We start from the raw sequence: 21,513 nt of genomic DNA, 5'->3' as shown, positions 1-21,513 counted from the left end.
TGCCCCGCAGTAGTGCCAGCTACACATGACATGCCCCGCAGCAGTGCCAGCTACACATGATAGTGTTCACTTTTTAGGGCATGGTGCTGATCACAGGGAGGGCACATTTTTAAGTTGGGAGGGCAAAATGATGTACATACTGCTTGTTGTCTCCATACCTACATGCCAAAGCATGGACAGTGCGCGCCGAAGGCGCGCAGCAAAAATTAAGGGGAGTTACTTCGTGGGGAAGGTACGTGGCCACATAATAGTGGCAATTTGCATTACACCACACAGTAGTGCAGCTAATACACACTGCACCAGGTAGAACCTCCTATACACTTTGCGCCAGGCACAGCACTGAGACACATTGCACCAGGGAGAGCACTGAGACACATTGCCTAGCCACAGACGCCTAGCGGGAACACTACATGACATGCCCCCCAGCAGTGCCAGCTACACGTGACATGCCCCCCAGCAGTGCCAGCTACATGTGACATGCCCCCCAGCAGTGCCAGCTACACGTGACATGCCCCCCAGCAGTGCCAGCTACACGTGACATGCCCCCCCAGCAGTGCCAGCTACATAAATGGCCACACAGTGCCAGATATGCACCCACAGTTCAGATACAAAAATGCCCCCAAAGTGCCAGATACATAAATGCCCCCACAGTGCAGATATGCCCCCACAGTGCCAGATACATAAATGCCCCCACAGTGCCAGATACATAAGTGCCCACACAGTGCCAGATATGCCCCCACAGGGCCAGATACATAAATGCCCCCAGTGCCAGATACATAAATGCCCCCAGTGCCAGATACATAAATGCCCCCAGTGCCAGATACATAAATGCCCCCAGTGCCAGATGCATAAGTGCCCACACAGTGCTAGATACATTATTGCCCCCCACAGTGTCAGATACATTAATGCCCCCCACAGTGTCAGATACATTAATGCCCCCCACAGTGCCAGATACATTAATGCCCCTCACAGTGCCAGATACATTAATGCCCCCACAGTGCCAGATACATTAATGCCCCCAGTGCCAGATATGCCCCCACAGTGCCAGATACATTAATGCCCCCAGTGCCAGATATGCCCCCACAGTGCCAGATACATTAATGCCCCCAGTGCCAGATACATTAATGCCCCCAGTGCCAGATATGCCCCCACAGTGCCAGATACATTAATGCCCCCCAGTGCCAGATATGCCCCCACAGTGCCAGATACATTAATGCCCCCAGTGCCAGATATGCCCCCACAGTGCCAGATACATTAATGCCCCCAGTGCCAGATATGCCCCCACAGTGCCAGATACATTAATGCCCCCAGTGCCAGATATGCCCCCACAGTGATAGATACATTAATGCCCCCAGTGCCAGATATTCCCCCACAGTGCCAGATACATTAATGCCCCCAGTGCCAGATATGCCCTCACAGTGCCAGATACATTAAATCCCCCACAGTGCAGATATGCCCCCACAGTGCCAGATACATAAATGCCCCCACAGTGCCAGATACATAAACGCCCCCAGTGCCAGATAAATAAATGCCCCCAGTGCCAGATATGCTCCTACAGTGCCAGATAAATAAATGCCCCCACAGCGCCTGATAAATAAATGCCCCCGCAGTGCCTGATAAATGAATGCCCCCACAGTGCAGATATGACCCCACAGTGCCTGATAAATAAATGCCCGCACAGTGCCTGATAAATAAATACCCCCACAGTGCCTGATAAATGAATGCCCCCACAGTGCAGATATGACCCCACAGTGCCTGATAAATAAATGCCCCCACAGTGCCTGATAAATGAATGCCCCCACAGTGCAGATATGACCCCACAGTGCCTGATAAATAAATGCCCGCACAGTGCCTGATAAATGAATGCCCCCACAGTGCAGATATGACCCCACAGTGCCTGATAAATAAGTGCCCGCACAGTGCCTGATAAATGAATGCCCCCACAGCGCAGATATGACCCCACAGTGCAGCCCCCACATAATGCCATCCATAATGCCCCCAATACCTGCTGCGCTGGGAGGGAGAGGAGTGCTGCTGTCTGAGGGAGCAGGGCCGCGGGCGGTGTGGCGGCGGTGCGGGTGGTGTGCGCTATGTGCGCTGCGCTGGCGTCTGACGTCAGATGCCGGCGCCGCACAGCGCACAAGGACACAATAGGCCGGGCAGCGCAGCACAGGGCCGGCTCCAGGAACGAAAATGGCGGCGCCAGCACGCGGCGCCCATTAAGGGTGGCGCCCCGCGCGGCCGCTCAATTCGTACGTGCCTGGAGCCGGCCCTGTATACTAGCACTCACATATGTTCCCCCTCCATGTATCATCAACTAAATGTGCACCCCATTTGTTGGAACAAAAAGCCGAAAAGAGCTTGGTAGTGTTTGTTGGCCCACTTACAGACCCTTAATACGTGATGAGAAGGATTTAATGTATACTTCGCAATACCTCGAAGCTTATTTAGAACATATATGGCACGATGATACATGCCCCTCAGACACGGATTCATACATACATGCTTTTTACTATCCCACTAGGTCATACATTTCCCACCTACAACTCTTCCCTGATCATCCAAGCTTTAGTATATATTGTATAGGTAATATTTTATTTTCCTGTTTATTGATTAGTTAGTGGCAGTAATTGATGACTGCCAAAGGGTTGACTGTCGAAGTCAGAAAATATTACAAAACACACATTACATACAAACACCACATAGGTGGCCTCCGTGTGCGTGCGTGTTCGGCTGTGCACACACATATTCGCAAATTGTGTATGGTCGCTCCCGCGGTCCTGCGCGGTTTGAGCGTGGTATGAGTAATTACAGTGGAGTTTGTACTCTCATGGAAAAGCCACAAAGACATATCATAAATCTAATATATATATATTGTATAAATCCCACACTGTCTGCTTTAACCTTTAAATAGCATGAAAATCAGTCACACATAAATTAAAACTCCCAGAGACTAAAATACAATGGCCTTATTTACACTAAGCTTTGAAATTCTATGAAGAAGGCAAACATCTTTGTTTACTAAAATAGCCAAGTTTCTATTTAAAACAATGAGTACTGAATTGTCATTGTCTCACCTGAAAGCAAAAACAAACGAAGAGACAATACCCAGGAACCGAAGCTGTTTAGAAACAATAGCTAACCACAACACAAGACCAGACAGATAGAAATCTAAGATATTAACATTCATAGTCTAAAACCCATGGAGATGTAAGTGTTCATATATATATATATATATATATATATACTTCAAATTGACAACAAAAAAAGGCAGCGGCACTCCGTTGTAGAATGGAAAAATGCTGTGTATTAAATCAAAACATAACAAACAGTGGTCACGATGACCCCTGTTTGTTATGTTTTGATTTAATACACAGCATTTTTCCATTCTACAACGGAGTGCCGCTGCCTTTTTTTGTTGTCAATTTGAAGTATCTTTTGCTGCGGAGGGCACCCGGACTTACAAAGTTCATCAGAGTGCCGGGCAATTCCACATATTATATATATATATATATATATATATGAATAAATATATATAATTCCTAACAAATTGTAATAGCAGGAGTATGTGTGTACGTGTGTATATATATATATATATATATATATATATATATATATATCGATATATATGGATATATGTATATCTTGAAGATTGAAAATAGATAATCATATCATGTGTGGGATCATATTGTTCAGAGTACACCTTACGGGACTCTGTATGCAAATGGCGTACATAGTACGTAGCGTGTGTATTAAGTCTAGCGGCCGCAGCGGCTCATGGTAAAAGTGTGTTTAAAGGTATAGCTTTAATGGTTTAAGATAATATCGACATTATCACTAGATACCCCCCCGATCCTCCCTCCGTTCTGTGTGTCCGGCTCCTTCCTCCGTTCTGTGTGTCCGGCTCCTCCCCCTGTGCTGTGTGCCCGGCTCCCACATTCCACACTTCTGTGTGCCTGCCTCCCCCGCTCCTCCACCCATGCTGTGTGCCCAGCTCCCTCCCCCCCATTCTGTGTGACTGGCTACAACCCCTCATACCCGTTCTGTGTGCCTGCCTACTGCAAACCCCCCCCCACCCGGTGCTTTGTGTCTGGCTCCTCCTTGCACCCTGCGGTGTCCCCGGCTCCTCCCACTGTTCTCTGCTGTGTGCCTGGCTCACCCGCCCCCACCCTCGTGCTGTGTGCCTGGCTCGCCCCCCCCCCCAGCTGTGTGTCCCGCTCCTCCCCCCGTGCTGTGTGCCCGACCCCACGCGCTGTGTGCCCGGCTCCCTTGCCTCCCACGTGCTGTGTGCCCGGCTCCCCTGCCTCCCACGTGCTGTGTGCCCGGCCTCCCATGTGCTGTGTGCCCGGCTCCTCTGCCTCCCACGTTTTGTGCGCCCGGCTCCCCTGCCTCCCACGTGCTGTGTGCCTGGCTCCCCCGCCTCCCATGCGGTGTGCCCAGCTCCTCTTCCCCCCAGTGCTGTGTTCTTGGCTCCCCCAATCTCCCATGCTGTGTGTCCGACTCCCCCCCCTGCTCATGTCCTCGTTCTGTGTGCCCGGCTCTCCCGCTCCACCCCCCCCCCATGCTGTGTCCTTGGCTCCCCCGCTTCTCCCCTTGTGCTTTGTGACCGGCTCCACCCTCCGAGCTGTGTGCCTGGCGCACCCACTGATCCTCCCTGCAGCCGCCCGGATATGTTCATTGACAGCCCTCCACCTTTGACTGCCTCCCCTCTCTGTCTATGTACCCAGAGCCTGGGATCACTCTAAACAGGAATGGCCATCGGTGTACTCCTCCATGCCTGTTCCTGCTCCTCACCAGGCGAGTGCTGCCCAGATTGTTACAAGTTGTCCCCCTGTACAGTCCACTGCACCCTGTGTGTCGCCCCCTACCCCATGTGTATGGCCCCCCCAAACAGTTTCCTACATGTTGCTCACCCTGGTAGTCCCCTGCACGTCTCCCCCACCCATACAGTGCCCTGTGTGTCGCCTCCCCATACAGTCCCCTATGCCCTGCATGATGTCCCGTACAGTCCCCTGCATGTCACCCTCCCACACAGCCCCCTGTGTGTCACCCACCAGTACAGTCCTCTGCAACCTGCATGTCACCCCCCCGTACAGTCCCCTGCACCCTGCATGCTGCCCCCATACAGTCCCCTGTACCCTTCATGTCGCCCATCCTGTATGGTCCCCTGTGCTCTGTGTTTCACCCCCTTCAGTACAGTCCCCTGCGTCCTACATGTCACCCTCTTCGCCCTGAGTGTGCCTTTCCCCGGTACTGACCTCTGCGCCCTGCATGTCGCTTTTCACCAGTACTGCACCCTGCATGTCACCCCCCCGTACAGTCCCTGCATGTTGCTCCGCCATACAGTCCTCTGCGTGTCGCCCACCCCTATACAGTCCCCTGCGCCCTGTGTGTTGCCCCCATACAGTTCCTTGCACCCTATGTGTCGCTCCCCATACAGTCCCCTGCTCCCTGCATGTCATCCCCCCCTATGCAGTTTCCTGCAGCCAGCGTGGCCCCCTTTTCAGTACAGTCCCCTGCACCCTGTGGGTTGCTTTCCCCATGTCCTGTGCCCTGCGCGTCGTCTTCCCCAGCACTGTCCCCTGTGTGCCACCCCCCCTTTACACGTACAGTCCTCTGCGTCCTGAATGTCACCCTACCCCGTACACTCCCCTGCGTGTTGCCCCCACCCATACAGTACTCTGTACCCTGCCTGTTGCCCTGTACAGTCCTCTGCATGTCACTTTCACCCAGTCCTGTGCCCTGCATGTCCCTTTTCCCTGGTACAGTCTCCTGCGCCCTATGTGTGTCACCCCCACCGTACAGTCCTGTGCACCTTGCGTGTTGCCCACCCCTGTACAGTCAGTCCCCTGCACCCTGCGTGTCAACCCCTTCAGTATAGTCCCTTGCGCTCTGTGTGTCGCCCCTTCAGTACAGTCCCCTGCACACTGCGTGTTCCTTTTCTCCGGTACTGTCCCCTGCACCCTGCATGTGACCCCCCGTACAGTACCCTGAGCCCTGCATATCACCTCCTGTGCTCTGCGTGAAACCTGTTTGTCTGTGTACCATATATTCTTATCATAAATTAATTAAAAGTTAAGTTTTATTTAAAAGAGTGCCCCAACACAGAGTCTTTCTTTTTTCTTGTGATATATAAGTCCTGCTTCTATAAGAATCATTCTTATTTTGTCTTTGATTTTGGGCCATTTAGCTGGATCCTCTAACTAAAGAGAATGCGATGATGATATCGGTAAATTTGTTTCTTCCCCTGTTTGGTTAGTTTCGTCTCCCGTCGCTATATCTGCTCCTGTTATGACATACAGATCTTGGCTAGTTTCAGAAGTTCTAGCTACATTTTCTTCCAGTTGTGGGTACTGACTTGTTGAAGTAATTGGTAGACTTTCTTATTTTTGGGATAATTCAATTGGTCTTCGTCCAACTCACTTGTAGAAGTACCATATTGAATGTCTTCAGTTTGTGTGTTCTCACTAGTACTTTTTGCTTTTTTTATACTTATAAAGTGCACCAGCTTGTTTTTTGATGTCCTCCTCGTTTGCTCTGCTGTCAGTATATATAGCACTGCTGGTCACCAGGGCCACTGCGACAGGGTAAAGCAATATAACTATAAAAACATAAATAAAAAAAGAAAGAAGGGTGACAGTCAGTGGGTGACAGGGAGAGGATGATGACCAGGGAAAGGCAGTGGGAGATGGGCAAACGTGAAATTAGGGAGAGGCAGTGGGTGACAGGCAGTGGGTGACGGGGAGAAGAAGTGTTAAACGGATAGAGGGTGACACCAAAGAAAGGCAGTAAGAGATGGGCAGAGGGTGATTCTGGGAAAGGTAGAGTGTGACGCTGGGGACAGGCGTTATGAGATGGGCAGAGGGTGATGCTGGGGAGAGGAAGTGGGAGATGGGCAGAGGATCCAATAGGTATCAATGTTGTTGCTAAGAGTAACACAAGAAGAATCCTACTTGGGGCACGCTTCAATTAGATATGATTGTAGTACAATTGTAGTACCATTTAAAATAGAGGATTAAAAAAGATTTTATTAAGGTAAAACATACAATTTATAGTAGGTATCCGTTAGTACAGTATAGAAATACCCGAGGTGAAATTGTTATAAAATACTCAGGGCCAGCGACAGGGGGGGTTAAAGGGGACGCCTGTACCGGGCCCCAAGGATAATGCCACTTAGTGCCCAGCAGGGATGTGTACGTCTTGTCCAAATAGGGCAGCAAACTGTTGGCAGTGTGGCCGCAGTCTCAGAGTGACAGAAGCCTCTCACACACACAGTGACTGTGCGCCCACTCTATCAGGTCCAGCTATGTTGCAGGCAGGGACATGACAGCAGATCTGCTAGGCGGGATTCCCGTGACCTGCGCTGACCTCTTCTTCTGGAGTCTGTTGTGTGATGTTTGGGTCTAGGTACTGGGGAGTGCAGAACAGGTGAATCTCTCCCCAGGGTAAGAGTGGCTTGGTGAGGGGACACAGGGTATTGGGATGGGGTGGCGGAGCTGGGAATGCAGCATAGAGTCATTGGGGAGAGACAGATTGTGGAGTGTGTTGGAGGAAGTAAAGAGGAAGACACAGGCTGTGTGGTGTGTGGGTAAGTAAGAATACATGTTTAAATAAGTGTATAAATAAATATATCTCTATATATGTGTATATATAATGTAAGTAGAATAAGTAGAATGAAGGCGGCACTCAGACAGGCTATGTTAGTGAAGAAAAGTCAGCTTTATTCGACCGACATGTTTCGGGGCTCAACCCCTTCCTCAGGGCCTCATGGAGGCCACACACACTACTGAGCCTCATTTTTACTTGTTTTAAGGACATTACATCAAAGTTGGATCAGCCTGTAGTGTGTTTTTTCACTTTAATATTGAGGGTGACTCCAAATCCAGACCTCCACAGGTTAATAAATTTGATTTCCAGTGATAATTTTTGTGTGATTTTGTTGTCAGCACATTGAACTATGTAAAGAACAAAGTATTTAATAAGAATATTTCATTCATTCAGATCTAGGATGTGTTATTTTAGTGTTCCCTTTATTTTTTTGAGCAGTGTATATATATATATATATATATATATATATATATATATAAGACCATGTATAGTGTCTTGGTGAGCTTAAGACTCAAATGTACAAAAATACATACTTACTCTAGGTTTAAATCAAATCCAAGACCCCTTATTGAATTAGAAAAGTTTTTATCCCCTTTATCCTCAGCTGTTTTCAAAAGATCAGATTTATTCCTATTTAAAAGGCAGTATATTTAATTAATTATCTTTCTATAACAGCAATGAATCCAAAATCTAAACTAAGTCCAATTATTTTTAGTTCTAAACACTTAGATGAAGGTGGAAAATTGAACTTACCAATAGCAGTTCTACACATCTGTGTACTGTGAAATCCAAATGTGAAATGAATGAAAAGCACCCTTGCTCTCTATTTAAGTCCCTTGGAGAGTTACATCACTTCCTGTTTGGTATTTAGTTTATACCTATTTAAACACCTTTTTTGGACTTGAGTTTATCCTGTTCATGACCCTAATATTAATTCTTTGTTGTTAATCTTTCTCAATAGGTGCAATAAATTACAATGGAGCTGTGTGATTTATTTTAGTTATTTATTAACAGTTTCTTATATAGCGCAGCATATTCCGTTGCTCTTTACAATTAGAACAGTAATAGAACAAAACTGGGTAAAAACAGACAGACATCGAGGTAGGAAGGCCCTGCTCGCAAGCTTACAATCTATAGAGAAATAGGCACAGATACACAAGGATAGATGCTACCTATTGCATAATGGTCCACCAGATTGCTAGGTTCTTAATGGGTTGTATGATGATACCCCACAAAGTTGGCAAAGTGTCAGGAGGGTGTGAGACTAAAGAAGGACAAGATATGTGATGTTATGAATACTGTACAGAGGATGTAATTAAATAAAGAAGCACTGAAGGTTATGTGGGTGGCTCTGGAATTTGATAGGCTTGTCTGAAGAGGTGAGTTTTCAGGGAACGTTTAAAGGTTTGGAGACTAGAGGCGAGTCTTACTGTGTGTGGGAGGGCATTCCACAGAGTGGGTGAAGCCCGGATAAAGTCCTGTAATTTTGAGTGTGAACAAGTAATGCGTGTGGATGAGAGACGTAAATCTTGTGCAGAGCGGAGAGGTCGGGTAGGGAGATATTTTGAGATGAGTGAAGAGATGTATGTTGGTGCAGTTTGGTTTATAGCCTTGTATGTGAGTAAAAGTATTTTATATTTAATACGGTAGAATACCGGTAACCAATGGAGGGACTGACAGAGCGGATCTGCAGATGATGAATGTCTGGCGAGGAAGATTAGCCTCGCAGCTGCATTCAAAATGGATTGTAGTGGTGAGAGCCTATGTTTGGGTAGACCGGTCAGGAGACTATTACAATAATCAATGCGGGAGATAATGAGAGCATGGATTAGAGTTTTTGCTGTGTCTTGTGTAAGATATGGTCGTATTTTGGATATGTTTCTTAGATGTATGTAACATGATCTTGAGACAGATTGAATGTGGGGAACAAAGGACAGTTCAGAGTCAAGAATGACACCTAGGCAGCGAGCTTGTGGGGTAGGGATGATTGCCGAGTTCTCAACAGTGATAGAGATATCAGGTTGGAAACTACTATTGGCCAGTGGAAATATAATTAATTCTGTTTTGGAAATATTAAGTTTGAGGTGGCGAGATGTCATCCAAGATGAAATGGCAGAAAGGCATTCAGTGACACGGCCCAATACAAATGGGGACAAATCGTGGAGGATAGGTAGATTTGAGTATCATCCGCATACAGATGGTACTGAAATCCGAAAGAGTTGATTAGTTTGCCAAGAGATGTGGTATAGATAGAGAAAAGCAGAGGACCTAAGACTGAGCCTTGCGGTACTCTAACTGAGAGAGGTAGCGAAGAAGAGGTGGAATCAGAGAAACGAACACTGAAAGAGCGATTAGATAGGTAGGATGAGAACCAAGAAAGGGCTGTGTCCTGAATACCTAGGGATTGTAGTGTTTGTATGAGAAGAGAATGGTCAACAGTGTCAAAAGCAGCAGAGAGATCAAGGAGAATAAGTAGAGAGTAATGTCCTTTAGATTTAGCAGTGACCAAATCATTCACTACCTTAGTCAGTGCTGTCTCTGTGGAGTGTTGGGCACGAAATCCTGACTGAAGTGGGTCCAGCAGGCTGTGTGAGTTAAGAAAGTGTGTGAGGCGAGTGTAGGCAAGTCTCTCAAGTAGCTTGGAGGGGCATTGGAGCTGAGAGATGGGACGGTATTTAGAGAGAGAGTTCAGGTCAGAGTTTTATTTTTTCAGACTTAATATTCCGTTTTGCATTCCAGTAGTGGGATTCCCGCTTCTTTATTGCATTCCACACCTCCCATTGACCTGCGCAACGTCATCTCGCAAGTCACGTCACACACGCGGCACCATCTACTATGTGACGCTGTGCACATCATCTCGTAAGCCCCGTGACGCGTGATGTCCTACCCCATGTGACATCCCGGTCCCCTCCAAGCCTGATCACATGGGGTAGCGATGGTTCCTGATTGGAGTAGCTGTTGCCCTAGAGACACAGCCTTTCCTATTAACAGCGTTTTAATCTATTTTGATGTAAAGAACATGTATTTAACTATTTAGACTTGCTGTCAAATATCTTTTTGCATGGGTCTTAGTTATTAATTCCATCCCTTGTCCAATTATACAAGGTTATTCTATTCACATACTGCATTATAGCCAATATAATCGTCCCAACTTCTTTATTTATATAAATTACTTTTACTATCAATATAATGAACCTGTGCTGAATAAAATTGTCATAATGACAATTAATATTCATATTATTTGAATTAACCCTATATTCCAATAGATTCTTATTTGTTTTTTCATTTTTTTCTTTAAAAATATTGTGATAAGTGATTGATTCATATTTTTATAAAAAAAAACAAATTTAATTATGAATGTATGGTGTTCTAAATACCTAATGTGACTAATTATAGATGACAGAATATCTGTCGCTACTAAAGCAACAGTCCCATCTAGCCTAAAAAATACCTATAACGTTTATATGTAAAGTGCTCTTATCTTAATTGGTGTTATTTGATGATAGTCTTTCAACTGACACCCATCCAATTATAATAATACAAAAAGAAAGTACATAAACAAAGGAAGGGTACAATATTATATCATTATTTGTAATTGTTTATAATTATATACAATGGATAAGTCCAGGATACAATGATACATTACAGTATAGTAATTGGTAGTTATACACAATGGAGTAGTAATTAGTAGTTAAACACAATGGAGATGTTCTAGATATAATGTCATATTCCAATACCAAAATAACATAATTTAGAGGTATATTACTGCATTATGACATCCATAAAACAAGGGTACAATCTTATATCAATATTCGTCATTGTTTATAATTATGTACAATGGATAAATCCAGGATACAATAATACATTATAGTATAATAATTGGTAGTTATACACAATAGAGATGTTCAGAATACAGTATTATATTCCATAAAACTAGAGTACAATAATATATAGTGTACAATTATTGGGATCACCCTACTGATTGTATAATATTTATAATGATCTATCTTAAAAAAGATCTATCTTAAAATTGCGCATTCAAGAACATTTGAGAAATATTAAGAATAAAATTAGCACACACAGTTTACCAAGGCATTTTTTGCAATTTCATAATTCAGATACGAAAAGTTTAAAATTCACCATATTGGAACATATTAAAGAAGGTGAAAAAGAGGGTAATTGGGAGCTACAATTGTCCAGAAGGGAATCCTATTGGATATTTCTCTCAACACTTTAACCCCATATGGGATTTATAAAGGTATAGACGTAGTCTCATTTTTGTGACCACCTTTTGTGACAACTGGATATAAAAGAAAGTGGTAAAGAATTATTGTATACCTTTTTCTTTCTGTCTTTTTTAAGATAGATCTTTTTTAAGATAGAGCATTATAAATATTATACAATCAATAGGGTTATTCCAATAATTGTACACTATATATTATTGTACTCTAGTTTTATGGAATATAATACTGTATTCTGAACATCTCCATTGTGTATAACTACCAATTATTATACTATAATGTATTATTGTATCCTCGATTTATCCATTGTACATAATAATAAACAATGACAAATATTGATATAAGATTGTACCCTTGTTTTATGGATGCCATAATGGAGTAATATACCTCTAAATTATGTTACTTTGGTATTGGAATCTTGAACATCTCCATTGTGTTTAACTACTAATTACTAATCCATTGTGTATAACTACCAATTACTATACAGGTTGAGTATCCCATATCCAAATATTCCAAAATACGGAATATTCCGAAATACGGATTTTTTTGAGTGGGAGATAGATAGTGAAACCTTTGTTTTCTGATGGCTCAATGTACACAAACTTTGTTTAATACACAAAGTTATTAAAAATATTGTATTATAAGACCTCCAGGCTGTGTGTATTAGGTGTATATGAAACATAAATGAATTGTGTGAATGTGTACACACTTCTTTTAATGAAAAAAGTTATAAAAAATATTGGCTAAAATAACCTTTAGGCTGTGTGTATAGGGTGTATTTGAAAAATAAATGCATTCTATGCTTAGACTTAGGTCCCATCACCATGATATCTCATTATGGCATGCAATTATTCCAAAATACGGAAAAATCCGATATCCAAAATACTTCTGGTCCCAAGCATTTTGGATAAGAGATACTCAACCTGTACTGTAATGTATCATTGTATCCTGGATTTATCCATTGTACATAATTATAAACAATTACAAATATTAATATAATATTGTACCCTTCCTTTCTTTATGTACTTTCTTTTTGTATTATTATAATTGGATGGGTGTCAGTTGAAAGTTGAATATAGGGTTAATTCAAATAATATAAATATTAATTGTCATTATGACAATTTTATTCAGCACAGGTTCATTATATTGATAGTAAAAGTATTTTATATAAATAAAGAAGTTGGGATGATTATATTGGCTATAATGCAGTATGTGAATAGAATAACCTTGTATAATTGGACAAGGGATGGAGTTAATAACTAAGACCCATGCAAAAAGATATTTGACAGCAAGTCTAAATAGTTAAATACACGTTCTTTACATCAAAATAGATTAAAATGCTGTTAATAGGAAAGGCTGTGTCTCTATGGCAACAGCTACTCCAATCAGGATCCATCGCTACCCCATGTGATCAGGCCTGGAGGAGACCGGAATGTCACATATGGTAGAACGTCACGTGACGGGGCTTGCGAGATGATGAATGCGGTGTCACATAGTAGATAGTGCCACACGTGTCACGTGACTTGCACAATGACGTCGTGCAGGTCAATGGGAGGTGTGGAACGTAATAAGGAAGCGGGAATCCTGCTCCTGGAAAGCAAAACGGACTATTAAGTCCATTTGGAGGTTATCACATGGCTCCATTGTAATTTATTGCAACTATTGAGAAAGATTAACAATAAAGAATCAATATTAGGGTCATGAATAGGATAAATTCAAGACCAAAAAAGGTGTTTAAATAGGTATAAACTAAATACCAAACAGGAAGTGATGTAACTCTCCAAGGGACTTAAATAGAGAGCCAAGCCGCTTTTCATTCACTTCACATTTGGATTTCACAGTACATACAGATGTGTAGAATTGCTATTGATAAGTTCAATTTCCCACCTTCATCTAAGTGTTTAGAACTAAAAATAATTGGATTTAGTTTAGTTTTTTTATTCATTGCTATTATAGAAAGATAATTAATTAAATATACTGCCTTTTAAATAGGAATAAATCTGATCTTTTGAAAACAGCTGAGGATAAAGGGGATAAAAACTTTCCTAATTCAATAAGGAGTCTTGGCTTTGATTTAAACCTAGAGTAAGTATGTATTTTTGTACATTTGAGATTTAATCTCACTAAGACACTATACATGGTCTTATATATGTATATTTATAATATATTTATATATTTTTTGTTGTTGTAGGAAGTTGTCACAAAAAAATCATAAAAAACCTAGTAATTTTGGGTTTTAAGAACTTCTGCAAATGCTAGACCCTACAAAAGGTCATTAGACTGGAATCCCAATTAAGAATATTCAATAAAAACTTTCAGTAAGTATTTATTGGCTGCAAAGACTGTCCATATAAAAATTATGAGGTCTTAAATTAAAAACCATATATATATATTTTTACATTCTTTCTAACCTAGGTAAATTAATCTGCCTTTGTTTATGAAGGGGAGCTCTTTCAATTAATCCAACCACCACATTAGAAAAATCTGTTGGCCAAATATTAGTAAGTATAAGGTATAAATTAAGATATGGATTAAATAAAATAATGTGGAGTCTTTCAACAGACAACCACTAAATAAATAATAATTATAGCAAAATGGTGATTTGTTTCAATGCGACAACTATAAATTATCTTATGGACTATCTTATGGACTATATGACATTTCTATTAAATATGTTGTGTACTGATTATTTTAATTGCCTGATACTGTGTATACTAAGATTTGTTTTTCTCCTTTTTACACCAAAGACACCCCTGAAGAAGTCACCATAGACGAAACGCATTGGGAGAAACAAAACAGATTTATTTATAGTCATATTTATTTGTGTTTACAAAAATTGAACAAATATAAAGAACTTTTTTTATTATCAGAAATCATCATAAAAATGTACTTCTGAAATGTATTTTAAGAATAAAAAATGGTTTTAACATCTTTGGTGTATACATTTATAAGGTACTAATAGAAAATCCTCGGTTCACAAAACATATACATTGCAATGTCCATTCAATAAGAGCGCTCCTCAGAGATATTTTTCTTATATATATATATATGCAAGCAATAGGGGTAGGGCGCCACATGCGTATGTAAAATAATATTAAAAAAAGTTCAGTATAAAACACTCCCTTAATTTTTTAGGATGTCAGCTTTCTTCTAAGTATTAGGCATAGGTAAAGTGCCCATAAAAAGGAATATACATGTAGGAATAGGGGTAACAGTAATACAGTGCTAAAAAATGTTGTTTAGTTAGAAAGAAGGCTTAAAAGTATGGATAATGATTATACAACTAGAAGATATTAAAAAATCCCTTATTACTTTATAAAAATTGAGGCAAGTCCACTTTTTAAAAAATATATTTAACAATAATTTTTATTCTAAAAATAGAGGTAGAGACCAACATTCAAATATAAAAAAAATATAAAAACAATTCAAGGGACACAAATATAAATAAATGTACTTATTTTTATCTAGGAACTAGTTGGAGGTATACTCAAATTAATATAAATACGAACAGTGTAAACATTGAAATTTATAGAAAACAGTTTGGTATGTAGGGAAGTGGCACATCCGCCACACTTCCTGCGTCTTTAAGCATCCAATGCGCATGCTCGAGTGCCCCAATTCTGGTCTGCGGGTAGCTGTATGCCACGTCTCGTGCACACGCGCGGCTGCCCCACTTCCTGGTGCACGGGTAAATGGAGTCCATGCGCCGAGTTCGGCCACACTTCCGGCTGTGCGGCTCCAAGTTTCTTCCCCACTTCCAGTCTCAGCATTATGTTTAGCTGAGGAACTTCAGTTTGCCGTGACAATTTTACTGTAGTCCAGGGCTTCAGACCTCAGCACATAATTATGTGTATAGCAGCAAGACATGGAATAAAATTAGAATCATTAATAAAATGTATATGATGGTAAAAATTTATATAGATAGAAGAGAATCCCAGGTGTGTGATCAGCAGCACCTGGGATTTCCTGATATAAGGGTTTCCAGGGCAGAGTCACCTTGCTCTTGATGGTGGAATAGCTACCCAAGTGATAGGCCAGGTTGTGTGGGTTAGACTAGGGACCACTGGAGCCTATCAAGAGTCTGCTATGCTGAGAGTGCCTGTATGCCACTGCCTGTAATACTGACTGCATATGGATTTAACTTGAGTTTAGAGCTCCACTGCTACCCCTCGGTATCATTTCCGTACCTTTTGAGTGGATTAGTATGGATCTGATAGGGCCAGTGGAAAAATCTGCCCGAGGGCACCAATACATATTGGTGGTAGTTGACTATGCCACCCGGTACCCAGAAGCTATACCCTTGCGCAATATGAAATCTGGCACTATTGCCAGAGAATTACTAGCCATGTATACCCACTTAGGATTACCGAAAGAGATCTTAACGGACCAAGGTACAACTTTCGTGTCTAAACTCATGAAAGATTTATGTTGGTTGCTAAACGTAAACAGGATTACTACCTTGGTGTACCACCCGCAGACAGATGGCCTGGTATAAAGGTTTAATAAAACCCTTAAGCAAATGATAAAGAAGGCAGTGTCACAAGAAAAAGAAGATTGGGATCTGCTCCTACCTTATTTGATGTTTGCGGTTAGAGAGGTACCCCAATCCTCTACAGGGTTTAGTCCCTTTGAGCTCCTCTATGGGAGATTGCCTAGAGGAAATCTAGATCTCTTAAAAGAAGGGTGGGAAGAACAACCATGCCAGGACCCTAACGTCGTTCAGTTTGTGGCCCAGTTATACGGCCGTTTTAGGCAGATTGTGCCACTACTGGACGAACACATGGAAAGGGCCCAACAACATCAGAAACAGAGGTATGATATCACCTCAGTCGGTCCTTTAATCCGGGAGACAAAGTGTTAGTGCTGGTGCCCACCACAGAAAGCAAGATGTATACACAATGGCGGGGCCCTTATGAGATTATCGAGGCAGTGGGACCGGTCAATTACAGGGTCCGATAGGAGGGTAGAAGGAGGGAGGTACAAGTCTACCATGTAAACCTGTTAAAACCCTGGAAGGAAACTGCCAATCGGCCCACTTTGGTAACTAAAACGATTTCAGAATGCCAGGTGCCCATTGAAGTCACGCTTACTCCTGAACAGAAACGGCAAGTGGTGAATTTGGCGAAACGCTACCAAGATGTGTTTTCTGCCATTCCGGGAAAGACACAGCTTATCCAACATGATGTTGTGACTCCACCCGGGGTGGTCATTAAACAGAGGCCATATCGCATACCCGAAGTGAAGTGGGCAGCAGTAAAGCAGGAGGTGGAAGAGATGTTACACGTGGGGGTTATAGAGGAATCCACCAGTGAGTGGAATAATCCAGTTGTCCTAGTACCAAAGCCTTCAGGTGCCTTACGGTTCTGCAATGACTTCCGTAAATTAAATCAAGTGTCCCGGTTTGATTCTTACCCTATGCCCCGGGTTGATGAGTTGGTAGAAAATGTAGCCAATAGTCAATATCTCATGACACTTGATTTGACTAAAAGTTATTTGCAGATTCCGTTAACAGAAGCTGCTAAGGCAAAATCAGCCTTCTCTACACTAGAAGGCTTATTCCAATATAAAATGCTCCAGCAACCTTCCTGAGAGCTATGAATAAGTTGCTGCGGCCCCACAGGGAATATGCGACTGCATATTTAGATGACATTGTTATTTTCAGCTCTGAATAACAAAGGTAGAAGCCATTTTACAGTCTCTACAGGCAAACGGGTTTATCGCCAACCCTGAGAAATGTGCTATTGGTATGATTGAGGCCAAGTATTTGGGGTACATTGTGGGCAGAGGACAGGTTAAACCTCAGCCTAGTAGGTTAGAAGCAGTCTTCACCTGGTCTAGACCTAAATGTAAATCACAACTTAGGACATTTTTCGGTTTGGTTGGATATTATCGCAGGTTCATTCGAGATTTCGCCGCTAGAGTGGCTCCACTAATCGAATGTCTTAAACAATTCCCAGACAAGATAACATGGTCTAGACCAGTGAAAACTGCTTGGCAGGATTTAAGATGAGCTTTGTGTACTGAGCCTGTCTTGCAAGCTCCTGACTTTAAAAAGCAATTTGTGTTACAAACGGATGCCTCTGGGACAGGATTAGGAGCAGTCCTATCCCAAGAGGTAGATGGAGAGGCGAAGCCCATCCTCTACCTTAGCCGTAAATTATTGCCCAGGGAGCACAGGTACGCAACTGTAGAGCAGGAGTGCTTGGCCATTAAATGGGCAGTTGAGTCATTAAGGTATTATTTATTGGGACAAGAGTTTTTGTTGATCACAGACCATGCACCCTTACAGTGGATGCATGCAAACAAAGAGGTGAATGCTCATGTGACCCGTTGGTTTTTGGCTTTGCAGCCATTTAAGTTTGAGGTGAGGCATCGTCCAGGGAAACAGCACCTCAATGCTGATGCCCTTTCTAGGAGATTTGCAGGTCCTGTTCCTCCAAGCAACCCTATGGTGAAGCTAGGGGAGAAGGAAAAAAGTGAGGTGGGTGACCTCTGGAAGGTAGTAGAAGGCTGTGTACCTGGGCGGATGACACAGGTAGGGGTGGGTGAGGCAGAGAGCTCGCCTGAAAATAGTATAGCTTCACCAGGGTGGTTGAAGCTAAGGGGGAAGGAGTGTGTCAGAGACAGCATTTTTCCATGTGAAAGTAATGTGGATGATCCAGACCAGGTTTTGGAAGCAGTAGCAGAATCCCAGGTGTGTGATCAGCAGCACCTAGGATTTCCTGATATAAGGGTTTCCAGGGCAGAGTCACCTTGCACTTGACGGTGGAATAGCTACCCAAGTGATAGGCCGGGTAGTGTGGGTTAGACTAGGGACCACTGGAGCCTATCAAGAGGCTGCTATGCTAAGAGTGCCTGAATGCCACTGCCTGTAATACCAAACGCATATGGATTTAACTTGCTATGTGGTGACCTGCTGTTCCAAATAAGCACCGAAAGTGTTCATCTGAGTCCCTGTGTTTGTGATATATATATATAAATAATAATCTGAGGGGACACCAGGGATATCACTGTACCGGGCCTCAAGATTTCTGTTGCCGGCCCTGAAAATACTGTCCCAGATTTCCTAGGTAACTTATTTCCCTATTGATAATCTGGGTCAGTCTGGGGTACAGAGGAATCAATAAATCCCTTTAATAGGGTTTTTACAAAAAGTGTCCCTCTAAATTTTACACATGAACACTTTTTAAATACACCTGCTTTTTGCAGGCGAGTTGGTAGAAGCCCTGCATGGATCAGTGAGATCCGTGCGGGTTTCAGTGTAAAAAAAAAAAAGACATTGGGAAAAAAAGACATAGGTTCCCCCTCCTAAGTATAACCAGCCCCAGGCTCCTTTGAGTCAGTCCTGGTTGCTTAAATACGGGGGAGAAATTGCATAGGGGTCCCCCATATTTTAAAAACCAGCACTGGGCTCTTAGACCAGTCCTGGCTCCAAAAATATGGGGAACAAAAGATGTAGGGGTCCCCATATTTTTTAAACCAGCACTGGGCTCCACTAGCCATGGGGGTAATGCCACAGCCCGGGGACACGTTTATATCGGCCCTCAAAGCCAAACTATTTAGCACCCCCAACTAGTCATCCCTGGGGTCCCCCCCACCAGGCATCCAATGGCCACGGATGAAGCCCGGGGCTGTCCCTAGCACCCCTGGGCTGTGGGTTCTAGGCTGATAGTTGTAAATGTAAAAAAAAATAATAATATTGTCTTTGACTTGTGGAACTACAGGTCCTAGCAAGCCTCCCCTGCATGCAGGTACTTGAAGAACCACAAGTATAAGCATGCGGGACATTAAAGGGCCCGCTTGTACCTGCAGTTCCAAGAGTCAAATAAATATTAAAATAAATACAATACACACCCACATGAAAGTACAGTTTCATTAAAGCATACAGTACTGTGAGGATACTGGGTTCCAAATCACTCAGTCACGGTGGTAGATGAAAACCAACAGTGGTTTATTGAACAGAATGGGTTATAAACAGCTCAGCACACTTCTGTGATCCAATTCTACACGACAATCCCTCCTGGAGCTCCTGACAGAACATTACTTCTTAGTCAGTCTCCTGCCACCCTCTCACCTCCTGTCCCAGATCTCTCTCACCTCCCCTGTTTGCTATTATCAAACCTTTGTCTTTTCTACAATAAGGCGACACCCCCAGAACAGTTTCACATGCCCAGGCATGTCCCCTAGGCCACAATAGATGTTATCTAAAGTAACCTTACTTAATCTGATTGTGTGGCCTGGAATCCATTGTGTGGGGAAGAATGAGGGGGGTGTATGGCCTGACATCTGAGACTGGCTGTATCTACACAACAGCAAACACACAGGTTATCTGATCAGTCATATTGGGAAAACATTATTTTACAAACTATAACACAATAACCATTACATTCATATATATACATTGAAAACATAACTGTACCCTTGTAACAATAACATCATACAATATAATACAATATTGCCTAACATATAACTAATAACATATTGGCAATTGATGAAGTCCATGTGTAGGACCAGGGCTAGGAAAGTAACCACGTGTCTTTTACCACTGAGCGACACGACGCGCCAGCTGTGTCATCACATGTCGTCACATTACCTTCCTCTACTTTCTCGCCCTGTGTCCTAAGTAGCTGAAGCTTGCTGAGCGCAGTGATGCTCTCCTACATCAGACAGTCTGTGCCCCGTCATAATAATGACTGGCAGGTTTCTCTTGTGGGTCTGGTGGTTTTTGTGAATAGCATTGTACAGTTTGTACGGAGACCACCTGCGTCCCAGGTCCAAAGTCTGTGGTAATTGTCATGAGGCTTGTGTGGGAATTTCTTTCCCCGGTCTGGTGGGAGTGTGGCCCACAGTGCATAACTCAATACAGTCTTACCAGGGTCCGGTGGAAACGTGATCAGCAGTCCATAGTTCTTGTATTTCCCCCCGGTGTCCCATCTAAATACATTAATCAAAGTCCTCTTTGTAGACAGCCGCCGGGTTGGGGTAACAGCATGTGCAACAGTGTAGTTCAATAAGTCCAATAACTGCACCTGGGGACCTAATAATTCCCCTACACCCAACTGGGTAACCTCACATTTCAGATAGTCACAATTTTCCTCCATAAACAAAATCTGATCTCTGGGGCCCTCACTCTCCCTCCCTAACCATGTATTCCCTGGGAACCCCACTTCCATCACCTCTGGTGCATCAGGACAGTGGCTTCCCTCCCCCAAACATGAACCACGGGTATGGTAATTGTCAGGGCACAATGGGGATTCCTTCATGCCAGAAGTTTCTTCTGTGCTATCCTGGGTAAATGCTTCCTCCAGCCTGGCTAGCTGGGTAACTTGTGGGATCCTACTCTGAGTCTTGTATGCTTTGGCCTGGAGTACAATCTGCTCAGCTTCCTTGTGTGTATCCACCAACTCGACCATCGTTGTACTGGAACATGGATGTAGGTTCACCGGGACAGTGCCATTACCTTCTCCATTCACTGCTACATGTACTGGCTGACCACCATTGTCCTGGTTAGAGTCAGTCATTTCACCTTGCACACAATGCCAGTCCAAAACACATTCAGGTGCCCTAGAGTAGAGCAACATGTTCCCTTCCAGTTCCTGAGCTGATGCTATTTTCACCAGGTCTGATCCCTGGATTTTCTCTGAGTCACAGGGAAGATTCTGGC

This window comes from Pseudophryne corroboree, chromosome 7, assembly GCF_028390025.1.
Source record: "Pseudophryne corroboree isolate aPseCor3 chromosome 7, aPseCor3.hap2, whole genome shotgun sequence".
Classification (NCBI taxonomy): Eukaryota; Metazoa; Chordata; class Amphibia; order Anura; family Myobatrachidae; genus Pseudophryne; species Pseudophryne corroboree.
This window is presented reverse-complemented; position numbering follows the sequence as displayed.